This window comes from Danio rerio, chromosome 17, assembly GCF_052040795.2.
Source record: "Danio rerio strain M-AB ecotype USA chromosome 17, GRCz13ab, whole genome shotgun sequence".
NCBI classification, from domain to species: Eukaryota; Metazoa; Chordata; class Actinopteri; order Cypriniformes; family Danionidae; genus Danio; species Danio rerio.
In genome coordinates, this window is record NC_141037.1 from 56939615 (window position 1) to 56966383 (window position 26769).

At 39.8% G+C, this 26769-nt stretch overlaps 1 protein-coding gene across 1 annotated transcript in view; it reads left to right on the forward strand.

Moving 5' to 3' along the window:
- The window catches only part of zc2hc1c (zinc finger, C2HC-type containing 1C), an 835825-nt gene that overhangs the window by 779356 nt on the left and 29700 nt on the right, over positions 1-26769 (forward strand). The window contains exon 3 of the transcript XR_015513888.1: positions 4588-4888. The gene's annotated coding sequence lies outside the window, so the exon portion shown is untranslated. The remainder of the gene's footprint in view (positions 1-4587; positions 4889-26769) is intronic.

Below are 26769 nucleotides of genomic sequence, written 5' to 3' on the forward strand. Positions count from 1 at the left end.
GCTCAGCAAGACAGAGAGCAGGCCGCTCACACACACACACACACACACACACACACACACACACACACACACACACACACACACACACACACACACACACACACACACACACACACACACACACACACACACACACACACACACACACACACACACACACACACACACACACACACACACACACACACACACACACACACACACACACACACACACACACACACACACACACACACACACACACACACACACACACACACATGCACACAGGCCTCAACCTGACTAGAATATTCAATCAAACCAATGAGTGTGCACAATAAAGAGAGCAACACTAGATCAATATATGTATTAACTAGAAACTAAAGTTGGTGAATGAACTATAATGTTGAGCGCCTACATGCCTAAATGCATTGAGTTGCTGCCATGTGATTGACTGATTAGAAATTTGAGCTAACAAGCAGTTGTACAGGTGTACCTAATAAAGTGGCCCGTGAGTGTATGTTTGTGTCCTGATGTCACAAAAACACATATACACAAATACATTTTACACAAACACACAGGAATTCACAAGTTTTTTTTTTTTTAATTCACCTATGCAAAATAACATAAATGTAATATTAAACTTTACAATATGGACTTTTAGGACATGTATCACATGCAGATGAGTCCCCGTCCAGCAGCTCGGCAGGGTCACTCTATAAGTGTGAGGGTTAAATGAGAAAAGCAGCGTGGGGTTCATCCGCTCCTCACATACGGCAGAAGCACAGCGAGGCATTCAGGCCTTTTTCCATCCTTGATCTCACACACAAATGAAATATTTAGAGGCCTCGTCCAGCCCCAGCGGCTGTCAAATGTGCTCCTCCACCACACGCTGCGAGGCGGCCCTGTGTGTTCGACCGAGCTGCCAGCCACAAACTTGAAATTAAAACCAGGCAATTTTGGCTGGTGAAGGTTCCCCTCAGGACCACCGAGAGAGAGAGAGAGAGAGAGAGAGAGAGAGAGAGAGATAGAGAGAGAGAGAGAGAGAGAGAGAGAGAGGGGCTGAACACAGTCAGTGCAACTGGGTCTTGTGGTGTCATCACAATATTAACCATCTTAAAGGAAGTAGAATTTATTCACTGTCTGTGACAAGAGGGATTCATAGACAGACAGAATAACAGACAGTCAGATACACAAATACACAGAGGGACAGACAGAAAACAGAATGACCTTCAGAACGACAGACAGAATGAATAACATAGATAGAACCACCTACAGACAGAACAGAAGGCAGAACTGCAGATAGACAGATCGACAGTACAAATAAAAGATTGACAGACCTAACCACACATGGACAAAATGACAGACAGAACCGCAGACAGATAGAACCAGAGATAGACAGAGCGAGACAGACAGAGAACAAATGACACATAAACATAACCACAGATAGATCAACAGACAGACAAAACAAATGATGGACAGACCAAACCACCGATAGACATAATGACAGACAGAACCACAGACAGACAGACAAAAACACAGACAGACAGAACTACAAATAGACAGGCAACACCACAGATAGACAGGCAGACAGACAGAAAATACTACAGATTGACAGAACGTCAGAAAGAGAACAAACAACAAAAAAACAGACCCACAGATTGACAGAACCCGAGATAGACAGTCAGACAGACAAAATGACAGATTGACAGACAAAACAACATATAGACAGATCAACAGACAGAACAACAGACAGACAGACAGGTCAACAAACAAAGCAACAGACATACAGATTAACAAACAGTCAACGGACAGACAGATCAACAGACAGAACAACAGATAGACAGAACAACAGACAGTCAACGGACAGACAGATCCACAGACAGAACAACATACAGACAGATTAACAGACAGAACAACAGACAGAACAACAGTCAGACAGATCAACAGTCAGACAGATCAACAGACAGACAGATCAACAGTCAGGACAACAGACAGATTAACAGACAGAAAACAGACAGACAGATCAACAGTCAGGACAACAGACAGATGAACAGACAGAACAACAGACAGATAGCTCAACAGACAGGTCAACAGACAGAACAACAGACAGACAGATCAACAGACAGAAAACAGACAGACAGATCAACAGACAGATCAAAAGACAGAACAACAGACAGAACAACAGACAGACAGATCAACAGACAGAACAACAGACAGAACAACAGACGAACAGATCAACAGACAGAACAACAGACGGACAGATCAACAGTCAGGACAACAGACAGACAGATCAACAGACATAACAGATCAACAGACAGAACAACAGACGGACAGATCAACAGACAGAACAACAGACAGACAGAACAACAGACAGACAGATCCACAGACAGACAGAACAACAGACAGACAGATCAACAGACAGACAGAACAGACAGACAGATCAACAGACAGAACAACAGACAGACAGATCAACAGACAGACAGAACAACAGACAGACAGATCAACAGACAGAACAACAGACAGACAGATCAACAGACAGACACAGCGAATGACCAAAAGACTGACAGAACAAGTTAGACAGGACCACAGACAAAATGACAGATGGCCAGAACGAATGACAGACAGAACAACAGACAGACAGAACAACAGACAGACAGGTCAACAAACAAACCGGACGAACCACAGATAGACAAAATGACAGACAGACAGAACGACAGATAGACATAATGAAAAAGAAGACATACATATTACAAACATACAGACAGACATAACGAATGACAGACAGGCAGACAGACAAAAGCCCGGACAGACAGAAAAAAAGAGAGACACGACCACAGACAAAATGTCAGATGGCCAGACTGAACAACAGATAGAACACAATAAATAACCGACAGGTAAACAAATATACAGAAAACAACACAGACAGATAGAACGATAAACAGAAAGGCACACAGACAGAGCAACACTCAGCTCCTCCTCCTGTAGAGGGCAGCACTGAATGACCTGCTGTGCTGAACTCTTCTCTGGTTTCGCTGCGTGGCTCTGCAGTTCTTCAGGAAGTGCTGCTCGCATGACAGCAGTCAGAGGCTCCAGTTTCTGCCTTCATCATACTCAGCACAATCCAGTGTGAACTCCGATTTCCCTCATATCCTGAGCCTACAGATGAAAAGAGAGCTCCGACTCCTCAGACGGGAGACAAAACATGTCTCAGAACCTGCCAACGGCTTTAAAAATAGCACCACGTCTACTTGAATAGATCATCACTGTTACATTCTCAGTGTTAATGTTTCATCACGACTGCATTATAGCACATACACTACCTGATAAGTCTTGTTGTGGATCTCAGTTGTAAGAGTAACAAATGATAACTTCTAGTTGATCATTTGGAAAAGAGGCAGAAGGTGGATTTTTCTGCTGAATCATCTGTTGATCATCTGCAGAAGACCTACTGGGACCAGCATGGAGCCAAGATTCTCACAGAAATCAGTCAAGTTTGGTGATGGAGAAATCATGGTTTGGGGTTACATTCAGTATGGGGGCGTGCGAGAGATCTGCAGAGTGGATGATCAACATCAACAGCCTGAGGTATCAAGACATTTGTGCTGCCCATTACATTACAAACCACAGGAGAGGGACAATTCTCCAGCAGGATAGCGCTCCTTCTCATACTTCAGCCTCCACATCAAAGCTCCTGAAAGCAAAGAAGGTCAAGCAGCTCCAGGATTGGCCAGCCCAGTCACCAGATATGAACATTATTGAGCATGTCTGGGGTAAGATGGAGGAGGAGCAGTGGTCCTCGACCTTTTCATCGCCATGGACCGGTGAACGCTTGACAATTTTACCACAGATCAGAGAGACCGTGTCTCGTTTATAGGTTGTAGGGACCATTTTCTTAAGAAACTTTACAAAGACGCCTGTTTCCTACTCATTCTGCAGCTTGTGGATTAAATTAGGGCACTCAAGTGGCCGAGATGTAAGCGAGAGAATGTGGTAATTTTTCAAAATAAACGACTGTTCAGACTCTGATAATAGATTAAAAAGAAAATAATGAATGATTTCTTAGTGGTTCTGGTCCGCGGCCCGGTGGTTGAGGACCACATCTAGAGGTATTTGCCTTTCATGTAAGCCACTTCTGATACCAAATCATCAACTAGAAATCAAGTTATTATTTGGTGATCCTAAAGCTTGGATAGGCGACAAGACTTTTGTCAGGTAGTGTATAGATATTTCAGTGGCTTAAAGGGACAGTTAAACCAAACGTTCTCTCATTTCCTCATCCTTCACTTAATTGTTCCAAATCTGTTTGAGTTTCTGTTGAACACTAAAGAAGATATTCAGAAATGGCTGCAGTTTTCTACAAAAATTCTGTGAAGTTTCACCCAAGGGGGAATAAATGGCCAGGAAAGGATATTTTTGTATGAACCGTTCTTTTAAATGAAGACACATTGCTTGTTCTGCTTGACAGCATCACAGATTTGTCTCCTGCACATTTCCCCAGTCAAAGAGCATAGAATCACCAAGAGGCGACACTCTAGTGCGATTTAGGAAACAGCCACTAGATGGCGCAGCAGCCATTTTGGAATGAAAACTCCAACAGAACAACAGCATATTATTGACCTTATTCTAAAATGCGGAAGTGCGCCTGTTTTCGCGATTGTCTTAGAACTTCCGATTCAGTCGCCTATAGAAAAAATGACTAGGAATAATAAACGGCAGAAAATGGCCAAACTACACAGACCAAGTAGCATAATATAATAAGAAAATATTAAATTGCAACATCAAGCAGCGTAACGAGCAGTTGTTAACGTCAAAAAATGAATGGAAGTGAATGTGACCGGAAGTCGCGAGACAAAAAGATTCAAATGGCAGCGCCCACTCGACAGCTGAGAATAAGGTAAATAAGTCTGTAAAATACACTATTAAAAGTGCTGATGATTGTGATAGTGTGTTGTATTGTCGTCTTTCAGGTTGTATCTCAGCTTTAATACACTTTTTAAATAAATAAATAAATAAAAACCAAGCAGCTGCTTGCCATCGCGACAGTAATGAGATCCAATGGACAGCCGAACGCTTTCACTACAAAATGGCGGAATCCAGGGCTGTTGCTGGGCGCTGATGGAACGTTCTATTGAGTGGCGCCTCTTGGTCATTATTAGCTCTTTGCCCCAGTTATTTTCTCTTTCAGCACATTCAAAAGATGCTCTGCTGGATTGAGATTTTGGAGTATGGTGCACTTGCAGTTAATGAAAGCAGTTTGAAATGATGTGAGCTTTGTTCAGCATAGGCTCATTCTGAAAACGTAGCCCTAAACATTTGTGGAGATTGCGAATTATGTAGCCAGAGGTAAGTATGGCTGCATTTCATCTTGAAAACGAACGCTATGGAGAGTTTTGACGCCGTTCCTTTTCGCGGAAGCAGCTGACCTGCTTACCGCCATATGGACGGCTTTGCCGCTGTTACTAGTTCGTCCAACAGCTTGTTATGTATGTTGGCGGGCTTCCCTTCTGAAAAATGCAGCTTAAACCAGTCTAGGCTATTTGGCTGGTTTTAGCTGGTCGAACAGGCTGGTTTTTGAGGGGTTTTGGCCATTTCCAGCCTGGTCTTAGCTGGTCAGGCTGGGAGATGACCAGCTAAAACCAGCTTGACCAGCCTAGACAAGCTGGGAGTCCAGCCAAAACCAGCTATATCCGGCTTAAACCAGGCTGGTCAAGCTGGTTTTAGCTGGATTTGACTGGTCATTTTCCAGCCTGGCCAGCTAAGACCAGGCTGGAAATGGCTGGAAACCAGCCTGGAAATGACCAAAACCCCTCTAAAACCAGCCTGGTCAACCAGCTAAAACCAGCCAACCAGCCTAGGCTGGTTTAAGCTGGATTTTTGAGCAGCGTTGAGAAGCAGAGAGGAGTTGACCGTGATGACGGAGTTCGAGTCCGGCAAAGTAGAGTTCCTCAAAGCAGGTAAGACAAAAACAAAAGCCAAAAAATAAAATAAACAAGTAAATACCCTGCTGAAAAATGCAGCGCTGGTTTTAGCTGGTTGACCAGGCTGATTTTAGCCATTTCCAGGCTGGTTTCCAGTCATTTCCAGCCTGGTCTTAACTGGTCAGCTGGCCAACATACATAACAAGCTAATGGACGAACTAGTAACAGCGGCAAAGCCGTCCATATGGCGGTAAGCAGGTCAGCCTAGGCTGGTTTAAGCTGTTTTTTTCAGTAGGGTAACAGGGTGAGAATTTGGTCAAATCTGAAAATGTGGTAAAAATCAGGCAAGGGCTTTTCGTTTTCTGGATTGCTTTTGAAATCACTGTTGGTTTGGTTTAGAGAAGGGGGTGGGCACTGGTCAATCAGTGTCTTTTAAAACAGTTTGACTTTAGGGAAGGGGGTGGGTGGGTGTCGTCGGTCAGTCAGTCGACAGCAGCCTCTGGTGGATTTATGCAAGAACAGCAGGCAAAAATGTCATTCGCAAGAGCAACATGAATCTCACAGAGGCCTTTGGTGGATTTGCAAAAACAAAAAGCTGCAAAGAAATGTAGCTCCTGGGACATATGTGGCGCTCTCCAGAAATGTATATTGAGTTACATTTTCAGAATGAGCCTGGGTTAGCTTTGTAGCATGCTACATTATCCTGCTGAAGCCGGGTTTTCTGTGGTCAGATAGAAAAGGAGATGGTCAGCAATAATAGTGATGTAGCCTGTGATATGATGCTCAAATGATACTAAGAAGCCCAAAGAGAAAACATCCCCAATACACAACCAGCTGAATCAACGGCTTATTTAAGGCAGGACTGACTCCTGCTTTCATGTCGGCAACCTGAGCTCATCCGCTTCAAGGTAAGTTGTGTTCAGAGCTGCTCTTCTGCACACCTCAGCGGCTTATCTGAGTTTCTGTCAGCTAAAGTCTGGCACCAACAAACATGACAGTTAAATCAGCTCAATTTCAACTTTTATGTGACTAACCTGAGTCCAACCTGAGATTATCCGTACGCAAGGCATACTCTGACTTAAAAGTTCCAAATGTAAGTAAAAGTATAACTCAGGGGTCGGCAACCCAAAATGTTGAAACAGCCATATTGGACCAAAATAACAAAAAACAAATATGTCTGGAGCCACAAAAAATGTAAAGCCTTATATAAGCCTTATAATGAAGGAAACACATGCTGTATGTATCTATATTAGCTGTATTAGCCTACTATCAAAATGACTAAATTGGCTACAAATACATAATGAGCCTTCATGATTAAATAGCTTAGATTAAATTAAATTTGTTGTCATGTAAACACTTCAGCACAGCCTCTTGTCTTTTAGTGTTATTAATTTGATCATTTCTTCTTGCGGCCCATCAGAGTTCACATACCTGCATAAAAGCGCGTTGAATATTGGTCACATCACAGGCAATTGAGTATGCTGGCACTGAATTGATGTCCTTGGTTTGCTGATCGGTGATGTTACCTACCATTTTATTAGCCCTTTCCTTCACTGTCTTAGTGGAGAAAGGTATATCTTTATTTTTTTGAATTATCTTGGTTTTGTTTTTAAAGTTTGCAAATAGGTGTTCTAATATGTCATACCATCTTTGAACGGTTTTCCATGCTTTATAATCTCCTGGTTTGTTTACAACAGCCACTTGCCTGGCATCCCGCCCTGCTGATAGAAACGTGTGTCGCAGGCTATGACGCAAATCTTCGTTGACAGAAATGTTGAAATTAAATATTAATTCTACACACTTTGACAGCATTTGAAAACGTTAAAAATGTTTGTCCTCCTATAGAAACCATATTAAAACAAAAAAATATATTAACCTCCCCCATCTTTTTGCATTTTCAAACATTTTTGAAAAAGCTCCAGGGAGCCACAAGGGCAGCGCTAAAGAGCCGCATGCTGACCCCTGGTATAACTAAATGTTTTTTCACCCACAGTGATGCCTACATCGTCTTATCTTTTGAGAGAAGCATTTTTCATTTCCAGTGTCAAAACATCTACAGTAGCTGGTTGAATAAAAGTACAATTAAGTCAGGATTTGCTAGGAGTACGAAAAATTTCAGGCTTGACTATACACATCAGAAAAAATGAATTGCGTAATAAGAGTGGAATGACACATGGAGAAAGCACTGAACTACTGATATGTATTTAATAATTTGTATGACTTTTTTGGTGCTGGCAGCTTGAAGACACCTCTTGTATAAAGAATAGAGTCACGTGTATTACTCCGGTGTGATTTTATCCCCCCAGACTTCAACATGAACTAAAAAAATCTTGACAATTCTGTTGGATTTGTCTATATACTTGAATCTCTCGTTCTTATTTTCTATTGCATTCAGGTCAGGTGATTGGCTTGGCCATTCTACAGCTTGATTTTCTTTCTTTGAAAGCCTTTGAGAGTTTCCTTGGCTGTGTGTTGGGATCATCGTCTTGCTGAAATATCCACCCTGGTTTCATCATCATCATCATCTGATGTGCTACAATTCACACAACCTCACCAAAACTGGACAATAGTAGATTTGAGAAACGTTGCCTGCTCTGATGAGTCTCCATTTCTACTGACACATTTGGATGGAGAATTTGGCATCAACAGCATGAAAGCATGGATCCATCCTGCCTTGTATCAACAGTTCAGGCTGGTGGTGGTGGTGTAATGGTGTGGGGGAGATTTTATTGGCACACTTTTGGACCCATTACTACCAATTGAGCATCGTGTCAACACCACAGCCTACCTGAGTATTGCTGCTGACCATGTCCATCCCTTTATGAGCACAGTGTCTCCATCCTCTGATGGCTACTTCCAGCAGGATAACACACCATGTTATAAAGCGTGAATCATCTCAGACTGGTTTCTTGAACATGACAATGAGTTCACTGTACTCAAATGGCCTCCACAGTCACCAGTGCTCAATCCAATAGAGCATCTTTGGGATGTGGTGGAACGGGAGATTGGCATCATGGATGTGCAGCCGACAAATCTGCAGCAACTGCGTGATGCTATCATGTCAATATGGAGCAAAATCTCTGAGGAATATTTCCAGTACCTTCCAGTTGAATCTACGCCACAAAAGATTATAAGGCAGTTCTGAAGGCAAAAGAGGGTCCAACCCGTTACTAGTAAGGTATACCTAATAAAGTGACCAGTGAGTGTATATACCCCATATTTTACCCATAAGGGAAAAAGCCTATATGGTAATAGGCAGGACTTAAAAATTAGGAAGATAAATATTTAGATGAACAACATCGGATAACATCGTACACCATGTTGTTATCTAACAAACAAAAACAAAGCCAAGATAGAACAGCCATGAGTGAACTGAGGACAGTCGTCGAATCAGAATGAGCTGTGGACTACTGAAAAACATGATGTTTTCCTTTTCTTTTTAAGCTGTTCTGTTGTAGATTTAAGGGTGACACAGTGGCTCAGTGGTTAGCAGGAAGGTCGTTGGTTCGAGTCCCGGCTGGGCTTTGTGTCTTGGCGTGGGTTTCCTCCGACCGCTCCGGTTTCCCCCACATTCCAAACAAATGCGCTATATGGGGAATTGATGAACTAAATCGTCCGTAGTGTTGGAGTGTGAATGAGAGTGTATGGGTGTTTCCCAGTGTGGGTCGCAGCTGCAAGGCCATCTGCTGCGTAAAACATATGCTGAATAAGTTAGCGGTTCATTCCGCTGTGGCGACCCCAGATTAATGAAGGGACTAAGCCGAAGGAAAATGAATAAATGAATGTTGCAGATTTGCTGTGGTGCTTGGGGTCATCCTAAATGAAAGCTGGGGGTGAGCAAATCAAACAAAAATGTACAGATGAGATCGTACAAATTCATTCGATTTAACAACTAAACCAAAATGTTATGAATCACAATCCAATTTTGTCTGAGCTTCATCGTCAGGCTTTGATCTTGATTGTAGCATTTTGGTGACTGTCGCTTTAAATTCAAATGAGATTGTGCTCTTTACAGAAGAGGGTGGAGCTATAAACAACTGTGTGTCAGCATATTCAAAGTGTGTGGCAGCAGATTCCAAAACAAGACTGACGAGAGATGGTCACTAGTGGGCGGGGCTTTCCCCCTCTGATGACACGTACAAAGGGAGAATGTCAATCAAAGTGTTTCAGTAGACGTCTGATTATATCAAGTCTGACTATAAATAAAAGAATGAATACATTTTTATCATTAGAAGCTGTTTATATTCACACACTGCTGACACACAACTGTGTTTAAACCCCTTATAAAAGTGATTTTTGCATAACAGGTCCCCTTTTTAAATGCAAAAACAAATCCTGCAATATCAGTATGCTTGTTCCTCAACATTTTCAAGTCACACATCAGTACCAGAATACTGAAAGAGTATTTAAATTTTAATATTTAACAGCGATGCGTGCAACTGATGGAGAATGAAAGCAAGAAAAGATCACCAAGGCTTTACAGAAGCATCATGTCGCAGTCACAAAGAATCAAGCACACAGAGATCTGGGCAGCTCAGACTCCAGAAGATCTTCTTGAGCTGTTTTTAGCACAGGGGTTTTTCCCGCGTCTCATGTTCAGAGCGCACTTTCGGCCCAGGTTAGTTCCCTCCATCAGCAGGTCAGCCAGCTGGTCCATACCCAAGCAGACGATGAGCGGGGCGAAGAGGGTATACAGACTCCCCAACATGATGCTCAGGGGCCAGCCGAGAATCAGTAGAACCAGCAGCCAGATCACAGCCCAGAAACACGAGCTACACGACATGATCACCTGAGGACCACAAACACACCGCTCATATCAGAAATAACAAGAGTTCATCATTCACTCAAATAACTCTGAGTCTTTTTTGTGAGGTGTGTGTGTGTGTGGGGGGGGGGGGGGGGGGGGCAGCTTATAATAATAATAATAATAATTCCTTACATTTATATAGCGCTTTTCTGGGCACTCAAAGCGCTTTACACAATGGGGGGGAATTTCCTCATCCACCACCAGTGTGCAGCATCCACCTGGATGACGCGACGGCAGCCATTTTGCGCCAGACCACACACCAGCTGATTGGTGGAGAGGAGACAGAGATGAAGCCAATTGGAATATGGGGAGGGTTAGAAGGCCATGATGGACAGAGGCCAATGGGCAGATTTGGCCAGGATGCCGGGGTTAAACCCCTACTCTTTTCGAAGGACATCCTGGGATTTTTAACGACCACAGAGAGTCGGGATCTCGGTTTAACGTCTCATTCGAAAGACGGCGCTCACTGAGCAGTATAGAGTCCCCTTCACTATACTGGGGCATTAGGACCCACACAGACCGCAGGTTGGGCGCCCCCTGCTGGCCTCACTAACAGCACTTCCGGCAGCAACCTAGCTTTCCCATGTGGTCTCCCATCCAGGTACTGACCGGGCGCAGCCCTGCTTAGCTTCAGTGGGCGACCATGTGAGAGTTGCAGAGAGCTAGCTGCCAGCTTAATTGTTAGGAACACTTTACAATAAGGTTGTATAAGTTCATGTATTTACCAACATGGAAAAACAATGTGTGTGGATTTCTGGCAGGTGCTCCCGGTTGCCCACAAAGTCCAAACGGAAATTTAGGGTCCTATCATACACGCGGCGCAAGGCGCGACACAATTGTTGTTTGCTAGTTTCAGCTTGGCGCAGGAGTCAGTTTGACGTTTTGCGCTACGCTGTTTAAATAGCAAATGCGTTTGCGCTCATATGTGCGCCCATAGGTCTACAAAAGGAGGCGTGTTGAGGCTCATTGCTATTTTGAGGAACTTAAATAGACGGTTCAATAGACCAGATCAAATCAGGTCCAAAGTCCAGCGCATAGCACGTTAGTTGTGCGCCTCGCTTAGACACTGCTTAATACACACAAAATGTACAGCAATATGCAAATATCTTTACATATGAAGAAGAATAAAAGGATTAAAATATTACAAAAATGATTATTTTCTAGCCTACATCAATATAAACACCACCGCCTCCATGTCTTCTTCATCTCGGGGAGCTTTTTTAGTTTATTCATGACAATTTGCTTTTGTATAATGTTATTATTATTAGCAGTATTATTTTGGCGCGTTGCTATTTTGAGAAACTGTAAATAGTCTGTTCTTTAGACCAGAACAAAGTCGGTCTATTGTCTGGCGCAAAGTGCGCCTGGCTTACACACTACACACAAGATGCAATATGCAAATATCTTTACATATGAAAAAGATATAATATATTAATGATATATATAATAAGGATAAAAACCGGATATAAATTTAAATGATTAAAATATTACAAAACATTAATTTCTAGCCTACATGAAGATTTAAAAACCACTGCCTTCATACTTTCTTCATCTCGGGAGGCTTTTTCAGTTCATTCATAACAATTAGCTTTTGTATAATGTTATTATTATTAGCAGTATTATTTATTATATCCATATTTATATTTGTTTTATTAAAAACAAGCTTAGATTTGTCCACCTGTCAGGTTTTAGACCATATGGGGCACAGCATGTGTATTAGGATATAACTTTTTTCAGTTTTTTTTTACCACACTTCATTATTATTGTTCATTTATTTGTTTGCTGGAAATTAGAACTGAATTTAGAAATAGTTTTAAAACAAATCTTTGCATTTGACAAACAAAATTAATTATTTATAGGCTATGTCTGTGCGTACAAGGTTTCCTTATCCATGAGAGTGAAAGTGAAAGTAAATAATGAGGAGGCTCATTCTCTCATTCTCGCGCTGCAGATGCTCTGTTAAACTGTTTTATTGCTAGTGAAGTGTTCAGTTTTTACACCGACAAAGTCGCCATGTAAATAGCAAATGCACCATTGTGCGATGCAGCTGGCTCTTAAAGGGAATGGGAGATGAGACTCTGATTGGTTTATTCTCAAAACACACCTATAACTCACTAAGAAAATAAGCTCAACCCTTTTAGACCATGCGCCACGGTGCAAAGCGGATTTTTCTATCCTTAAAATAGCAAAAGTGGATTCCGATACGCCCTGAATGCGTTTGTGCCCTGATATTTGCACTTTGTGCATGGATCATCAAAATAGAGCCCTATATAACCAAGCATGTGCTGTTATTTAGGGGCGGCACGGATGGCTCACAGCAAGACGGTCGCTGGTTTGAGTCCTGGATGGGTCAGTTGGCATTTCTATGTGGAGTCTGCATGTTCTCCACATGGTCCTTTAATACTTTTTCATATGTAAAGATATTTGCATATTGTTCATCCTGTGTGTATTAAGCAATGTAAATGCTTTTAAAGCGTATAACTAACGGACTCTGCGCTGGACTTTATGCCATTGACCAGCTGCAAGCAGGTCTAGTCTATTTTAGTTTCTCAAAATAGCAACGCTGTTTAGCTTTACAGTGCGTGCGTCAAAGATGTAATCATTGATGTAAGCCTGCTAACTGATCAAATGACAGAATGACTTATATATGCAGTTGAAGTCAGAATTATTAGCCTCGCTGAATTATTAGACCACTCGTTTATTTCTTCCCTAATTTCTGTTTAACAGAGAGAAGATTTTCTTCAGAACATTTCTAAACATAATAGTTTTAATAACTCATCTCTAATAACTGATTTATTTTCTCTTTGCCATGATGACAGTAAATAATATTAGACTAGTTATTCTTCTAGAGGCTTCTATACAGCTTAAAGTGACATTTAAAGGCTTAACTAGGGTAATTAACTTAACTAGGCAGGTTAGGGTAATTAGACAAGTTACTGTTTTGTTTTTACTGGTTTGTTCTGTAGACTATCGAGAAAAAATATAGCTTAAAGGGGCTAATAATTTTGTCTCTAAAATGGTGTTTAAAAAATTAAAAACTGCTTTTATTCTTGCTGAAATAAAACAAATAAGACTTTCTCCAGAAGAAAAAATATTATCAGACATACTGTGAAAATTTCCTTACTCTATTAAACATCATTTGGGAAATATCCAAAAAACAAGAAAAAATTCAAAGGGGGGCTAATAATTCTGACTTCAACTGTATTTAATTTATAAGTACTTATACCACATGCTAGGAATATATATATATATATATATATATATATATATATATATATATATATATATATATATATATATATATAATTAAATAATACTAATAATAATTAAAAGCCTGGGTGCTGGTCAACAGAGGGCTCTTATTTTTAGGGCTACGTCACAACCTCAGATTTGGTTGACCAATCAAAAGAAAGTTGGCGTTTCAGCACCGCCTACATGTGTATAATAAATTTTGAAGTCATTTATCCATTTTCCTACCCTAAATTAAAAAAACGAAAATCGAGCCAAAATCTTGTTTTTTCGTTTCTTGTGAGCAAATGAAAAACTGCTGTTTTCTTCATTTTCTTTTCTTTTTTTTTTTGAAAACAGATATGGATTGGACGGAAGGTACCCTGATTTTTCAGCACTGCCTACAAGTGTTTTCCTACCCTGAACCAAAAAACGAAAATCCAGCCGAATTCTTGTTTTTTTGTGAGCTAAGGAAAAAACGAAAAACGTCAGTTTTCATCCGTTCCTTTATTCCGTTTAAAACTGGAAAACATATGATCAAAACATAAACAGACTATCCGCTCTTGAGGGATCCCTTTCTTAAATATTCCTTTCCTAAGAGCATTTACAGCTAACACTCTACCAGTGGATGGACAATAAACACTGTCTTGGCTTATCAATTATATTCGGTTCATCCTGTTGAAGTTCAGTAAATGAAAGCAAACTTACAGTGAGTGTGTAGCGGTTTCCTCTGCTTGTGTCTGTTAATGTTTGCTGGAGCTCCTGATGAAGACGCTCACAGCTCTGCTGCAAATCACAAAGTGAAACAGCCTGACACACACACACACACACGCACACACACACACACACACACACACACACACACACACACACACACACACACACACACACACACACACACACACACACACACACACACACTATTAATAAACCATTAACTATAACTTTTGCCACCCACTATAAACTCCATTATTAACAGTTATTAAAGTAGTAGTTTGGTGGGTTTAGGGATGTAGAGTGAGTTAATGCCGAATTTGTGCTTTATATGTACTAATAAACAGCCAATCTCTTAATACTAGGCAGATATTTAGATACCAGTTAATAGTGAGAATTGGTACTTTAACTAAAGTGTTTGTTACCAAAACATTGACTGGAAAAAAGATCAACTAAAGCAAAATGGCCTTCATAAGTAGTGTTGGTGAATTGCCGTTCATTAATCTATGTCCCAATTATCATGATTCTTGAGTGACTTCAGTTTTATCCTGTATGCACCTTTGAGTATGTCTTAATTCATACCTACGGCAGTAATCATTTATGCGTGTATGAATTTATCATTTATATTATCATTTACATGTGCATTAACATATAAAGAATAACCAAGCGGATGCAGCAACAAAGTAGCTTAACTAGCATTCTGTACTACCACAGACACAACTCAATCTCACGGCAATTCGTAACTTTTTCATTTAGTGGCTAATTCGTATGAATTCGTACGATCTAATTCGTACAATTTAGTACGTTTTGCTTATCCCCCAATGACGGTTGGGGTTAGGGGTGGGGTCAGGTGCCACGCCTCCTTTTTAAAATCGTATGAATTCGTACGAATTAGCCACTAAACTGGCCAAACGTAAAATACTCACGTTTTCTCGTGAGATCAGGCTGGACAGGTGGAAAAACAGAGAAGAGCTGAAGGGCTAAAAGGGAATACGTGACAGATTTATGACAGCAAGGCCTTAAACACACTATGATCAATATCTGGGGGCCTCCAAGATTCTTTGAACTAGAGCTATAAATGCAGCCAACAGCTGAACTTGAGCAGTCCTGCAACTGTATCCGCCACAGGTAGTACTCTTTGCGACTTAAATAATGATAATATCAGTGAAAGAAAGAGAGATAATGTATGTTATGTACTTGAAAACCGGAGGAGAAGACCTGAAGAGAAAAGGTAAAGTATAAAAGTTGCTGGAAGAGACTCCCAGCAGACACTCGATCAACCTGCCTCTGGTGCTGCTGATGCTGTAACAATAAACTGCTTTGCCTGAAGACTTCGGAGATCTCAGACTTTGTTATTTTGAAAGCTTTGTCTTCTTTACTTTTGAGAAAAAAACTTAACAAATATGAACTTTTTTCCACAACATATTTGGTGCTCAATCAATGAGGTGGCTGGATCAAGAACATTGAAAGTGGTGCTGGAAGCTCTTGCATGGCTCAACAATAAGGACTGCCCGATGGCCCAGGGCCAGCGTGTGAGATGCTCGGGACAGTAGACAGGATTGTTACTGGCCCGATTGGGCCACTGATGCCCTGTCGCTAAAGTTTAATTTGCCTGTGACTACTTGTCCATGTTTTGTACAGTTTGACGTCAGTTTGACAGGCAAGCCTTCTTTTGTTTTGCAATAAAACGCCTGCACATTTTGCTGCTTTTGTTTGCAAAACACTTTGAATTTTGCTCATTGTACATTTATTAAAATTTTTTTGAACATTTAAATTCTAGATTTACAAACATTTTGACACATTTTTAAGTGTTTTAATTTGTGGCTTAGAAATAGCTATTAACATTTTTTTTTTGGTAGGGACAGTGAAAACATTGGCAGGGCAAGTAAAAATCTGAACCACTGGTCCGATCGGGCAAGTAGAAAAAATCCTTAGCGTTGAACCCTGTCTTGACAGTGGATCACTCAGAGACCAGCGGGCCCTCAGGTAAGCATATTTGCTTTAATAATGTATTTTGATCTCTGTGGGAGTGAACGCTGGGGGTGGACCGAGTAACTAAAAGATGGACCTCAAATAAAACCCAGTAAACTTTCACACGAAGGGTGTGAGGAATGCGCACGAGACGACACGAGAGTGATTGCTTTTTGGCAAGTGCAGTTAAGGAGGTATAGTGGCATGCAGTGTCATGCTCAACTGAAATCTAAAAATAGATTCTTGCAGGCAGAGCTACGGAACAGAGAAGTGACTGATGTAAACCCATAAGCACTGAAAAAGGGCCGAATCACTGTGAATAGACCTGATGATTTGTTTTTTTTTGTTGCCTTTTGGTCTCTGTGACATGTTAGATTGTATAACGGACGTAGATTTATGTGTTATTTTCAACCCAGGCTCATTCTGAGAACATAGTCCCGTGGACGTTTCTGGAGACCGCGAATTCGTCCCGGGAGGTATGTATTTTTGCAGTTTTTATTTGCACGAATCTGCAAGAGGCCGCTGTGCTCGCTTTTTTGCATCTCGAACGTCTCTTGCGAGCGCCGTTCGCACCCACGCTGTTCTCACGGAAACCTGCCTGTTGAGCGACCTTCCGTCTGTCTGTTTGAATGACAGAATGATTGATCGTGCAACCGGCCAATCAGCTGACCCACCCTCCTCCTTTCCTAAACCCAACCAACGACGATTTACAAAAGCCGTCCAGAAAAAGAAAAGCCCTCGTCTGATTTTTACCACGTTTTCAGATTTCACCACATTCTCACCCTGTAATGAACTTGCTCGCTTTATTTTTATGATTCTGTTTTTGTCTTACCTGATTTCTGGAACCGCTCTTCCACGGACTCGAAAATGGCTGTCGTCGTGGTCAGATCCTCTCTGCGCCTCAAGTCCGCCGACGTACACAACGACCTAACCGGACAAACTGGTTGTGGCGGGAAAGCCCTCCACATGGAGTTGAGCAGTCGACCGGCAGGCGTCGAAAGGAACAGGGTCACACCGCACTGCAGCATTCTCTTAAGAAAAAATGAAATGCAGCCATACGTACCTCCTGGAACATATTTTACGGTCTCCAGAAATGTCCACGGGGCTACGTTTTCAGAATCAGCCTGGGTTGGTTATTTGTGAAGGCCCAGGCCAGGGGTTATTGGGAAATAAAATAAATCGATTAAGATCAAGCCAAAAGGAATACATTAAACAAAAAACTCATCAAAAAATTAGATGTGCAGATTATTTGGTCACTGAAAATTGCAACACTTGTGATAAATGTAAAGAAACAAAGCCCTTAATTTCTAAAAAGACAGAGATAACCGTTGGAAAATATACACATATACATTGTGATGGAATACAAAATGTTATTCATTATTCTCCTTTAAAAATGTGAAGAAAAAAAGGGTTAAAATATAGATAGATTTAAAAATGGATTTTGACTGGCAAGTTCTCCAGAATATTTATTTTTCAACACAATCTCACGGCAATTCGTAACTTTTTCATTTAGTGGCTAATTCGTACGAATTCGTTCGATCTAATTTGTACATTTTAGTACGATTTGCTCATCCCCCAATGACGGTTGGGTTTAGGGGTGGGGTTAGGTGCCACACCTCTTTTTTTTTAAATCGTACAATTTCTTACAACTAAACTCAGTTTAGCCACAAAACTGCCAAAACATAAAATACTTATGTTTTCTTGTGAGATCAGGCTGGTATTCTTCTAGAGAAGCTAAAAGAAAAAGAGCTGAAACTTTGATTCAAACTACAGGTTTGGAAACACATTTCTGGAAAGAGTCACATCATATAGACATATCAGGAAAAAAAGCAAATATTAACGGGAAGTAAGAAAAGTCTGTTTCTGAAGGATTGAACAGTTGAGTGGAATCTGGCTGAAGTAGAAAAAGTTTGGCCGACAGCTGGAGAAAAGCCATTGATGAACACACACCAATGTAAATACATTAGGAAGCTTAAAAGAGATATGCAGAGCTGAGGAGGGAAAGTGGAGAGTGCTTGAAAATATGATGTTTGAATTGGACATTTTTCTGAATCCAGTAGTGTTAAATGTTGATGAGAGTGACCATGAGTCAAACCGCTCACTATTCTGACAAACCCTGAACTGCAGATAGGGTGCTGCTTGAGAAGGGTGAGTTGGAAAAGCTGTGAAATCTGCTTAACAACACTCAGTCACTACACCTGGAAGGAGTAAAACCTGCGCGCTGAACACTTCTGGTCAGCAGCACAACTTTATTTAATATTTTTCTCCAAATTTGGTGCATCACCCATAATAACATTACTATCTTGCCAAATGCAAAGATGTTCAGCCACAGGAAAGGACACAGAGTTCTCAGAGGAGTTGAATGTGCCCTAAAGCTCACTGTTCAGTGCATTTTCACACAAAATAAGATGACTGAATTTAGTTGTTTTTTTTTCTACGAACAGGGCTTAAATGTTACTCGGTTATATTTAGAGTGACGCATCCATCAATTTGCAACATCAAGCAGCCTAACCAGCAATTTTTAAAGTCAAAAAATGAATGGAAGTGAATGAGACCGGAAGTATCGAGCCAAAAAGATTCAAATGGCTGCGCCAACTCGTACGCAAAGAATAAAGTGAATTGGCTGCTTTTTTAAAGGGAGGAGCTACATTATGTCCCGCCCTCTCTTCATGTTTCACTTGGGATTACATCAAACATCGAATAAAAACGCACAACTCAAAAGACTTCCTTTGAGCACAGAATGTTGTGATTCTGCTTGCACAGCACAGATGTAGTCTTCTGCAACTGGTTTCAGAGAATGCATGCAAAAAGTCACATCAAGTTTTTTGGTACAAGTATCTTAAACCCTGTGGTGATCCTTATTTGTGAATCACACTTGTCCTTGGGGTCAAAACTGGATGAATAATACTTCGTCCAGTGGTTTGGTTTCTAAGACTTATCATTCAGTTCTTTTACTGCAGTATACCTATATTCCAGCTATTTAGTGCTAGATAAACCAAGGTCTTACTCAATAAGATTGGGTTGTGGTGTGGACCAGAAGCTTCACCACCTCGAAGAATCTTGCACATCAGGTCATTTTATTATAAATGCATCAACAGGGTCTACTTTCAATTCAATTCAGCTTTATTTGTATAGCGCTTTTACAATGTAGATTGTGTCAGAGCAGCTTCACATGAATGGTCATAGTAACTGGAACAGTGTGGTTCAGGTTTTAGTGTTTTAAGTTCAGTTCAGTTCAGTTTAGCTCAGTTCAGTGTGATTTAATCATTACTGAGAGTTCAAACACTGAAGAGCAAATTCATCGATGCATACTTCAGCCCTAGTATATTATTTAAGATGAAAGTTAGATCTAATCCTTACTTCTAATCAGAGGAGATTTTAGGATTTTTATTTTAGGGGGGTTCAGCTCCTTATAAAGTAAAAAATAAATTAATTAAAATTTTATATATATATATATATATATATATATATATATATATATATATATATATATATATATATATATATATATATATATATATATATAGCCTAATATTACATTTATAAGTAATACACTTAAAAATGTTTGTTTAATATGGGTTGTGGCGATGCGGTGGCGCAGTAGGTAGTGCTGTCACCTCACAGCATGAAGGTCGCTGGTTCGAGCCTCGGCTGGGTCAGTTGGCGTTTCTGTGTGGAGTTTACATGTTCTTCTTGCATTCGTGTGGGTTTCCTCCGGGTGCTCTGGTTTCCCCCACAGTCCAAACACATGCAGTAAAACACTTGCTGGATAAGTTGGCGGTTCATTCCGCTGTGGCGACCCCAGATTATTGAAGGGACTAAGCCAAAAAGAAAATTAATGAATAACTATGGGTTGTATACTATAGTATTCCACTGTATTACATAGACAGGCATAGCCATGAGTTCTGAATAAGCCAAATAGGCTCAATCCCCCTGTTTACAAAAACTGCATTTTTTTGTTTCCATGCATTAAATAAATAAATAAACTGCCACTTTCTAATTAAATGACACACATACAAATATATATTTGAAAACTTACAGGCTAATTCACATATTTCACGATCTGAATGATAATAATAAATGAGAAGTATTTTTTTTAATACTTGACAACACTTGATGTCTCTATCTCTGTGAGTGACTCAGTGACTGTTAAAACGAGTACATAAATGCCTCTGTCACTGTGTTTAATCCTTTCTGTGCAAGACTGTATGGCATAGTTAACGCCACACGAACTGTAAGGTGTTTAATATTGCTAGTTCATTTTAAAATAAAAATAGCGAAATGTTTGGAGTTACATTTTTTGCTGGAGGAAACAGCTGCGCTGATGAGGTGAATGCCCAGAAAACACAAATGCTCCTCACATACAGTTGAAGTCAGAATTATTAGCCCCCCTGAAATATTATCACCCCTGTTTATTTTTTTCCCCAATATCTGTTTAATGGAGGGAAGATTGTTTCTACACATTTCTAAGCATAATAGTTTTAAAAACCTATTTCAAATAACTGGTTTATTTTATCTTTGCCATGATGACAGTAAATAATATTTGACTAGATATTCTTCAAGACACTTCTATACAGCTTAAAGTGACATTTAAAGGCTTAACTAGGTTAATAAGGTTAACTAGGCAGGTTAAGGTAATTAGACAAGTTATTATATAACGATGGTTTGTTCTGTAGACTATCAAAAAAAAAAAAAAGATCTTAAAGGGGCTAATAATATTGTTCCAAAAATGGTTTTAAAAAAATTAAAAACTGCTTTTATTCTAGCCGAAATAAAACAAATAAGACTTTCTCCAGAAGAAAATATATTATCAGACATACTGTGAAAATGTCCTTGCTCTGTTAAACATCAAAAGGGGGCTAATAATTCTGACTTCAACTGTATGTTTTGGGAATGGCCAGCGGTGGTTAGTTTTTGTAAATATGTATGCGCTACTCTTTTGTATTTCCTACATGTAGACATACCTCGGGATCGCCTACTTTTTCTTTTATTGGATGACTCCATTCTACAACTGAACGCCCATCAAAAAAGGACCTTATTAGCTGCAAGCACTGCAGCTAAAACGTCTATTTTGGAATGATGGATTGAACCATCCACTCCCTCAACTTTGACCTAGTTTTATACCACATTGGGTATCCACTGCCAGACTCTACACTATTCAAAGCTGGACCAATATTGCTGGACAAGCCTAAAAGCTGATATTTTTATAAAGTATATGATTTTTTTTTTTGTGAATTATATATATACTAGTGGACGATTTCATGGCATCTACTAGTGTGTAGTTTTATAAGCGCTTATAAGTTTATAAGCGCTGCTCATCCGTTTGCACTGGCTGCCAGTTGCTGCTCGCATTAAATTCAAAGCTCTGATGTTTGCCTACAAAGTGACTTCTGGCTTTGCTCCTTCTTATCTGCTCACACTCCTGCAGATCTATGCGCCCTCCAGAAACTTGCGTTCTGTGAATGAACGTCGCCTCGTGGTTCCATCCCAAAGAGGGAAGAAATCACTTTCCCGAACGCTCGCGTCTAATCTGCCCAGTTGGTGGAATGAACTCCCTAACTGCATCAGAACAGCAGAGTCACTCGCTGAATTCAAGAAACGACTAAAAACTCGACTATTTAGTCTCCACTTTCCTAACTAATCTGCAATTGCCTCTCTGGATATACCACTAACTGTACTCAAAATAAATAAATAAATAAATAAATTTTACTAATACTTTCCTTCTTAGACTTTACAGACCTGAAACTTGCCTATAGCACATATTCATTGTTGCTCTTATAGTTGTGTAAATTGCTTCCTTGTCCTCATTTGTAAGTCACTTTGGATAAAAGCGTTTGCTAAATGACTAAATGTAAATGTATATGTAATTTGAATATAATATTGATCTTTCAATAAAAAGGGTCTCCTGTTTTTTCCAGTAAAATCAAATATTTTTTTAAAAATTAGTCTAAGTTTTATTTGAATTTGCTGGTAATTATTAATATTTATGTTGTAATTAGCATCTGTTTCCCCCAGAAAAATGGAATGGTAACACTTTAGAATAATGAACCTTTAGTTAATGTATTTACTAACCGTAACTAAGTATCAATAATCTTGTAAGGCATTTATTAATCAAAGTTTATAATTTACTAATTCATTAATTAAATCCAAAGTTATGCATGTTACCACTAGTTAATGCACCATGAGTTACCATAAACTAATGTTACACCATTAAAAAAATTAATAAATTCTGTAATAAATGTATTACTAGTTGTTTGTTCATGTTTGTAAATACATGAACTAATGGACTGTTATTTTAAAGTGTTACCAATGGAATTTCTGTCATTTTTATTATTTAATTATGATCATATTATAGCCGAGATTCATGTTTCTTAATTATCTGCAAACATATGGGATTTTTATATTTTGGAGGAGTTATACACTCGGACGAGTGAGAGGATGATGTAGTCATTCTGCTGACCCTGGAACCGGTCGACTGTGGTCACCTGCAACACATCACACAGTCTCTTACAAATGGCCTATTCACTGTATATTTCTCCAATTTAACGATGCTGTATTGAAATCAGTAGCTATGTTTCCATCCACCTAGTTTCATGCATGTTTTGGATATGCGCTTAAAAAATGGTTGAAGGAAACACTAAGATGGGCATAAATTTTGAAAATGCTTAAAAAAAGCGTGTGGATAAGAGTAGGATAAACTTTTTATTCTATAAGAAAAGATGCACATAAACTACGATGGAAACGCTTTTACTGAACAAATCCCAGTATGCGCATTAAAAAGTCATGTGATTTTGTTATAAGAGATCATGTGATGAGAAACGTGTGTGAATAGACAAATAGACAAAATAGACCAAAAAAAAGTATTAGTTAGGGATGTAACAATATTGTAAATACCGTCATACCGCAATAGTAATGTTTTTCAATATTACCGTAGGCGCATGACTCAATAAAACTATATTTCTGAGAAAAGTTTGCTCAGGCGAATGAAGCGAACGGGAGGTAGCGGGAACTACAATTCCCATCAGCCCAGGCGTGGCCATCATCCTTTGCGGTCTGTTGTCGCTACAGATCCAGTAATGCGGAAATGGAGTGTGTTGCTAGTAGCGGAGAAGAAAAAGAGCTGGAAATGATCGAACCTAAAGCGGGTTTTAAATCGCATGTGTGGAAGCATTTCGGTTTCTTTCTAATAAGATACGAAAAAGGAGAAAAGGTGACAGACGAAGAAAAAAACAGTATGCAGGCACTGCCAGACTGTGGTGAAATATAAGTCGGGGAATACGACTAATAACAGTCATGGGGACTGCAGAACACAGCACACTTGTTAGATTGATGCAGACATTGACTTGTACCGTAAACAGACCTCTATCTCACTCATGACTTGTCCTCTCAAGTGGTGGAAAGACAATGCACAACGTTACCCACTGCTGTCAACCTTGGCTAAATCATATCTCTCTGTCCCAGAAACCTCAGTCCCAAATGAGAGGGTGGTTTCTGTTGCAGGGGACATGCACAGAGATCCCAGCGTTTACCAGATTATAGTTATATGATCATTTTCCTTAAATAACCCATCTCTATCTGAGTGAGTGAGTGATTAAATGTTGAATGTGATGAGTTTTCAACAAAACTAAATTGAAACTTTATTTGTTTTTTATGGTTTAATAGTTTTTTGTTATTAAAATTGAAAAATTGAAGTTCCTGTTTCGAAGCTTACAGATAGATGGCTAATTTGTATGTCATTGATGTGTTCAGTGCTAAGGTAAATAAACACTTTTGGCACTTTCTTCGAGTCTTTTCATTAGTTTTGTTTTTCCTGTAAATTACTCAATAAATACCGTACCGTGCCATTCATACCGAGGTGTCATCGTACTGTGAAATTCTGATACCGTTACATCCCTAGTATTAGTGTTATTATATTATTAAAGACCTCCAGAATCAAAAGCGTCTGTGCTCTGCGTCTCCACGTGTTCATTGGCATATCGTCTTTTGAGGTGCAAGTCATTCATTAAATAAGGAAAAGACTGACGCAGCTTCTTCTACCGCAGTAAACTCAGTTTTTACTGTTGATATTTGCCACCAGTTAATCAGAAAGTGACGATTGTTTTCTTTGACTCGTTGGATGGAAACGCTGCTTTATTCGAACATCTTTCATGCATAATCCAGTTTTGCGCATACATTTAATTTGCATCTTTGAATGAAAACATAGCTAATGAGAATCATTGGCTACAGGCCTAGCTAAGGTAGAAAAGCCATGAGTGACGAACTGAGGGAAATCTTCAAGGACAGTCATTTTCAAGACCGACATCAGCACCAAAATACAGAAAGAGTCTATAAATTTGAATATTTAACAGTGCTGAGAGCATCAGCTACAGAGAATGAAAGCAAGAAAAGATCACCGAGGTTGTACAGAAGCATCATGTCGCAGTCTCAAAGAAATCAAGCACACATTGTAGATTATGTCAAAAACACAGAGATCTGGGCAGCTCAGACTCCAGAAGATCTTCTTGAGGTGTTTTCAGCACAGGGGTTTCCCGTGTCTCATGTTCAGAGCGCACTTTCGGCCCAGGTTTGCTCCCTCCATCAGCAGGTCAGCCAGCCGGTCCAGTCCCAAGCAGACGGTGAGCGGGGCGATGAGGCCGTACAGACCCCCCAGCATGATGCTCAGGGGCCAGCCGAGAATCAGTAGAACCAGCAGCCAGATCACAGCCCAGATACACGAGCCACACGACATGATCACCTGCAGGAGCACAAACATTTATCGTAAACAACAGCTTTTTGACTTCGTCATGCACCCAAAAAAGTTGCTGCTTGTTCAAACAACTTATTTAAAAAGCGCTGACTGGGGGAGGGTTAACAATTTCTTGTATTGGAAAAGAAGTGTCTAATACATAAAACCCCAAATCACAAAAAGTTGTCATAGAAAGGAAAATTAAAATAAAATAGTGATTTCTAAATTGACTTTGACTTGTTACTGGTTTTGTCACAAACAGTTTCATTTGTGAACTGATAAATTAAATATTTTTCAAAAAACGGTTAAACCAGATTTTGTTTGCTACAATTCTCAGATATCTTGAGGCATTATACACATTTACAAAATCCCAGCAACATTCTCTTTTGACGGGATGCTAATACATTGGAAATCTTTAGACTTTCCACGTTTCAAGTCATTCAACTGAAGAGGATAAGCTAATCAGAACCAATATTTCAACACCAATTCCAACCTGTATGGCAAACTTCTGTGGATTTTCTCAACAGCTTCATCAACTCTTTCATAGTAACAACTGAACATATTATGATAATTGAATCTAAACTACGATTGCTTTGATTGGTAAATTCCTCCATTCGTTTCTTTATTTACTTTTATTTGTTTCATTTTTCTGTTTTAATGTTAGGGTTACTACGTTTATACAACTTGGTTTTCTTTGTATTGTTTTTTTTTTAAATGCATTACTATATTATTATTATTTAACTTTTTAAATCCATGTATAATATTATAATTTTTTTTATATTTAAAAGCTAAAAAAGCTTTATATATATATATACACTATCTGACAGAAGCCTTGTAGTTGATTCCAGTTGTAAAAGCAACAAATAATATCTTCACTTCAAGTTGATAGTGAAAAGTGTCAGAAGGTGGATTTTTCTGCTGAATCATCTGTTGAACTCCATGCCAATCAACACCAATACTACAGAAGACCTACTGGAACCAGCATGGAGCCAATAATCCAAGAAGAGCCAAGCCAAGAAGAGAGATCTGCAGAGTGGATGATCAACATCAACAGCCTGAGGTATCAAGACATTTGTGCTGCCCATTACATTACAAATCACAGGAGAGGGACAATTCTCCAGCAGGATAGCGCTCCTGCTCATACTTCAGCCTCCACATCAAAACTCCTGAAAGCAAAGAAGGTCAAGCTGCTCCAGGATTGGCCAGCCCAGTCACCAGAGATGAACATTATTGAGCATGTCTGAGGTAAGATGAAGGAGGAGGAGATGAAGATGAACACAAAGAGTCTTGATGAGCTCTGGGAGTCCTGCTGAACGCTTTCTTCTTCATTCCAGATGACTTTATTAATCAGTGATTTGAGTCATGTCAGAGATGTATGGATGCAGTCCTCCAAGCTCATGATGGAGTCAGACACAATATTCATT